We start from the raw sequence: 6342 nt of genomic DNA, 5'->3' as shown, positions 1-6342 counted from the left end.
AAGGAAAGTATCAGGTGGTCGTGAGATGTACTAAAAATAACAGCTAAATCACCCTTAAATCACACACAAAGAAATTTTTCCTTTTTTTTTTTTTTCTTAATCATTTGAATTCCCATATGTAAAACATAGATTCACAAACATTTTCTGAAAATTCCAAAAAATAGGAAAGCTATGAGACATTATATGGGGAGCTTAAACCAAAATTCCACCAAGAGAAACTTCTGCAATATCTTATGAAAATTTTATCTAAAACTATAATACATTTGTACATGTAGCACACAATAGCTGGATTAATAAAGTAATTAAGAAATCAAAATTAATTCAACTCATCAGGAGTATAGCATGTGTATGTATTCCAGTATTGACTGACCTTCCCAATCTATGCCAAGAAAATATTTTTATCTTCAGGATATATACATAGCTATTGATATTCAGGGGTACTTTTTGGTTATAGGGTTAGGGGCACTTGTATCCATCGTATATATCCTTTAATATCTCTCACTTAAATTGAACCAACTGAGTCTATCAGTAGCCTTATTTCTTTCAGAGTCAAATATTGAAATAGTCACAATTCTTTGGAAGTAAACTTAATCTCTCTCACTCAGTTTAAAACCACTACTTGGCACTTGGGTGTTTCTAAGGGAATCTGCTCTGTTGTAAGCATTTGGGTCATATCTCCAGTCTAACTATAAAAGTTGTGCTGCTTCCTACTATAAGATGTGGTTTCTTTCTTCCCTCCCTTGACCAGTTTCAGAAAGCCTAGAAAAGGCTTCCTCTTGTACAGCCAGCCATCACCTACAAGTAAGTATGGGTTGAGAACATGCATTACATATTTGCTCATTGTTTAGGTCTCCATGTAATCACAAGCAGAACTTACTTCCTTCAGTAATATGTAAGCATTTTTTTTTTCATTCTTATTTTACATATCTTATCAATTAACTTTGCTTTTTATTCTTTTGGGGTTGATAAAATAAGTAGCAGTAAAGTTTTTTATTTCTTTATTGCCCACAAGGGGCTAAATATAGACAGAACAAACAAAGACAAAGAGATTAAGTCAATTACATCGACCCCAGTGCATAACTGGTACTTAATTTATCGACCCTGAAAGGATGAAAGGCAAAGTTGACCTCAGCAGAATTTGAACTCAGATCGTAATGGCAGACGAAATTCCGCTAAGCATTTCGCCCAGCGTGCTAATGATTCTGCCAGCTGACCGCCTTGACTAAGTAGCAGTAAAATTTCTACTATACACCTTCCACTCAGCAGGCCATCAATAATTCACTCAATTTTTGGGGTTGTTTTTTAATATTTGCTTTTTTTTTTTTTTTTTTTTTTTTTTTTTTTTTTTTTTTTTTTTAAAGGATGTTTCACTCCTGCTCCAAGTTGAGTGATTAGCAGCCAAAAGGGGAAATCATTGTAAAAGCCATAACTCCAGTAGAAACCAAAACAAACACTTCCAGAAATGCAGAAGTGGATGTAAAATAGTTTTAAACAAATATTCAAATTAAATAAGAAAAACAGCAGATTTGATCTCATAATTCTTAAGAAAATGGTTTCATATTTTATTCATTCAGCCACATATCAGCATACTCTTTTACTCTTTTACTTGTTTCAGTCATTTGACTGTGGCCATGCTGGAGCACTGCCTTTAGTCTAACAAATCGACCCCAGGACTTATTCTTTGTAAGCCTAGTACTTATTCTATCGATCTCTTTTGCCGAACCACTAAGTTACAGGGACGTAAACACACCAGCATCGGTTGTCAAGTGATGTTGGGGTGGACAAACACAGACACACAAACATATACACACACACACACACATATATATATACATATATACAACGGGCTTCTTTCAGTTTCCGTCAACCAAATCCACTCACAAGGCTTTGGTTGGCCCGAGGCTATAGTAGAAGACACTTGCCCAAGGTGCCACACAGTGGGACTGAACCCAGAACCATGTGGTTGGTAAGCAAGCTACTTACCACACAGCCACTCCTACGCCTATATATACATGCAAAAATACGCCTATATATTTACATGCAAAAATATTCAAATCGTCATTTTATGTTCATATGTTTTTTTCTTGATAGCCAGGGATTTGACAAGTCCCACTGTATCTAGTCGAGGTCCTCATTACTTTGCACACAGTAACCTGAGAGAATTGGCTAACCTTGTTATGTGTGTCTTACAGTTTGATTAAATGCATTTTATGCAGCTGAGCCTGTAGAGGCTGGCTGTGGGCAAAGCAAAGAGTCCATTTACCCTGTATTAGTTCCTGTATGGTGTCACTGGCTTAGTGTGGAGGCACATGGCCCAGTAGTTAGTGTTGCACTCATGATAATATGATTGTGGTTTCAATTTCTGGATAGGGCAATGCATTGTTCTAAAGCAAAACATTTCATTTCACATTGCTCCAGTCCACTCAGGAAAAAAAAAAATGAGTAATCCTGCAATGGAGTGGTAATCCATTGAGCATGGAAATGTATGCACCACAGAATCCAGGAAACTGGCCTCATGAACCTATGGTTTAGGGAGGACCTTTGATCCTTGACCCTTGACCCCTCCTAGTAATCTGTGATGCAGCTGAAGGAGATTTTGAAATGTATTTACATCGTTATTAATATGCAGTTCTATATTTAAGAGATGAGGAATTATGTACATATTTTACATTATTTACAATTGACGGAGAGTTGTCCTCATCTTGTTTGTTGTTAACACAACGTTCCAGCTGATATACCCTCCAGCTTTCATCAGGTGTCTTGAGGAAATTTCGAATCTGGGTTCTCATTCCTAAGGTATTTTTCGATGTTATTATTATTATTATTATTATTATAATTATTATTATTATTATTATTATTATTCAGGTCACTGCCTGGAATTGAACTCGGAATCTTGGGGTTAGTAACCTGTGCTCTTAACCACTATGCCACAGCATAGAGTGTGGACTACTAACCCCAAGATTCTGAGTTCAATTCCAGGCAGTGACCTGACTAATAATAATAATAATAATAATAATAATAACAACAACAACATCAAAAAATACCTTAGGAATGAGAACCCAGATTCGAAATTTCCTCAAGACACCTGATGAAGGCTGGAGGGTATATCAGCCGAAACGTTGTGTTAACAACAAACAAGATGAAGACATATATCCGTTAATTGTAAATAATGTAAATAATGTACATTATTATCATATATTATATTTTAAGAGTTTCTTGTTGAAAATTCTTGCAATAAATAAAATGTTATTCTGTAACAAATTGGTTTCTCTAAGAGCCATATAACTGAGAGTATATTGGAATTAAAAAGAATATTACATTAATTTTGTTACTTGAAGAGAAAATGAAACAATGGGATCTATGATGTTAATAATCAATCATATATAATCAAAGTCATCAATGTAATCACACAAAGGTATAATACATCAGACTATTATCATAAGGACTAGAAATGCTGATTCAAGTGCATACTTTAATCCTTTTACTTGTTTCAGTCATTAGACAGTGGCCATGCTAGAGCTCCACCTTGAAGAATTTTTAGTTAAACAAATCAATCCCTTTTCTTCTCCTGCTAATGTTAAGTCATATATCAAAAAGCAACAGAAGACTCGAGCCTGCTTTGGATGCATATGTAGAGACAAATCTAAATGTCTTTTAGGGCAGAAGTTTGATATATCTTCTGTTGTTTATGAAGCACAAGTTTCAGCAATGGTCATACAGAAACCAAGCATTATATCAGAGCCTTGGAAGGGAAATTTAAATCCAGATATAAAAACCATCTTTTGAATTTTAGGTATGTTAATAAGAGACATTCAATGACCCTTTCAGCTTTCATCTGGAAACATAAAGACAACGAGATCAATTTCAACATCAAGTGGAAAATCCTTTTCAAACATTCAATTCAAAAAATGTTTAGTATGTTCTCTTGAAAAACTATATCTCTTTAAGAACTTGAGATCTTCTAACAACTGCATAAATTCAGGCAATGAAATATTTTCTGCATGTCCACATTTTAAGAAATACCACTTGACAGAATTTAAAATTAGGCCACCAGACACATAATAAACCATTAATCACTAATTTACATCTGCTTGACATTTGATTTATTACAACGTTGATTATCTCCCTTTTTGTTTTCTTCCTTATCTGTGCATCTTGTTTAAACGCCGTCTGTTCAAAAGGTAATTGACAAACGGTTTGTTCTCAGCTTGAAAAATGGTAAAATAAATTAATTTTTCATCAAGAAGCCTTGGGTAACTTTATCTAATAAAACTTGCAGTTTTTATCATAACATTATACATACATGCATTCATGCATGCATACATACATACAAACATATATACATATATATATATATATATATATATATATATATATATATATATATATATATATATGAGAGAGAGAGAGAGAGAGAGAGAGAGAGAGAGAGAGAGAGAGAGACAGACAGACAGACAGACAGAGAGAGAGACATAGATAGATAGATAGATAGATAGATAGATATTCAGGGTGTTCAGGCTAAATTTGACAGTCTGCATAAAAGGAAAAGAAAGCACAATATCCCATTCAAAAATGAAAGTATAAGATCAAAAAATATCAACTAGATTATGGTTGGGAAATAATAGTTTACTCAGCTTTTGTCAAGGACCCTCAGCTTCTATCAAGGACTCAAGACAGCTCCAGAACTTAGCACATGAAACCCACTGTGTCCCTAGGAAGATCTTCGAGCACGTCCTTGAACCACCAGCCCAGCCTTGGTGTTGCAAACAGAGCAGTTATGGCTTTCTGAACCACACCTCATCCCACACACAGTAATCCATGAGATTACAGCCAGGGGAATTAGAAAGCCAGAAATTAAGGCTGGTGAAGTCATAGAGATTCTCTGACAACCACTTCTGACTCTTTCTAGAGGAATGGAAAGGTGCTGAATCTTACTGCCATGCATATGGCCCTCACACAGCAATCTTTCTCACCTGAAAGGAACCTAAAGTCCTGTTAAATATGTGGGGAAGAATTCCTCCAGCATGCAGCTGTGATCAGAATACTAGCTGCATCCCTTCCTGCTGGCCATGGCTTCACAGTCCATGTCATGTCTTACAGTCTTTACAGTGTACACAAAGCACTGAACAGCAGCCATGATGTTGGTATCTTGGTACCCAGCATGAATCATGATGATACAAGAACACTTTTCCAATATTTAGAGGGCTTCCAGTCCTTCATTTCAGCTAACTTTCTGTCAACTACAACCTTAACCTTTATGCTCTCCAATGCTATTGACTTTAACCAATACTTCTAGCTGTTCCTGAAAAAGGAGACATAAAAATTGTCAAATCCCAAACATGTAGTGTGTGTGTGTGTGTGTGTGTGTGTGCATGTGTGCGTGTGACTTAAAAAAAGAAAAATCCCAATGGAAGCTTTTAAACAACATTTCAAAAGGTATTGTAGCAGTAGCAGCAGCAGAAGCAGCAGCAGCAGTAGTAGTAGTAGTAGTAGTAGTAGTAGTAGTAGTAGTAGTAGTAGTAGTAGTAGTGGCAGCAGCAGCAGCTGCAGCATGTGTAAAAATGTTTTCAGAAGTGTGTGTAGTAGCTTTTAGTAAATTTAATTACTCTGAGTGATCACTTAAATGCATTGATCAATTATTGATATCAATCAAATAAATGTTTTGTGTTTTGCATCTAGTGATTCCGATCACTTTTTATAGACCGATGTAGTAGAAGCAAAGTGGCCTGTAGGGCGAGGCACTGATTTACTGCCAGGTTTGTAAGATCGAATCTACTGTTAGCAATCTTTAACAGTTTTTGTTGTTGTTTAATGTGGTTTGCGGGTGATTTGTATTCATCACATCATTATCATCATTTAACTTCCATTTTCTCTGCTGGCATGGGTTGGACGGTTTGACTGAACTGGTAAGCTGGGGAGCTGCACCAGGTTCTAATCTGATTTGGCATGGTTTCTACAGCAGGATGTCCTTCCTTACAACAACCACTCCAAGAGTGTAGTGGGTGCTTTTTACGTGATATTGGCATTGGTCACAACTAAGGGCAGTATCTATGATCCTTTTTAGGGGCTCTAGGCAGGTGAGTGAAAGCAAGGAATTTATGTTCAGACAGGAGACTTGGCCTGTATGTTTGTAATAGAGTGGGCTCAACTAAAGACACTGTAGTCCAGATGGTGGTGTTAAACTGGACAATGGGTTAAGTCTACCACCCAAAAGCAGAACCAGTTTCTTTGATGGGATGCCTCTCAGCTTTCATCTACCAAATTTTACCAAGTCTATATAAATACACACACACATGCACACACACACACACACACACACACACACACACACACACACACAAT

The sequence above is a fragment of the Octopus bimaculoides genome, chromosome 12 (assembly GCF_001194135.2).
Source record: "Octopus bimaculoides isolate UCB-OBI-ISO-001 chromosome 12, ASM119413v2, whole genome shotgun sequence".
Taxonomy (NCBI): domain Eukaryota; kingdom Metazoa; phylum Mollusca; class Cephalopoda; order Octopoda; family Octopodidae; genus Octopus; species Octopus bimaculoides.
This window is presented reverse-complemented; position numbering follows the sequence as displayed.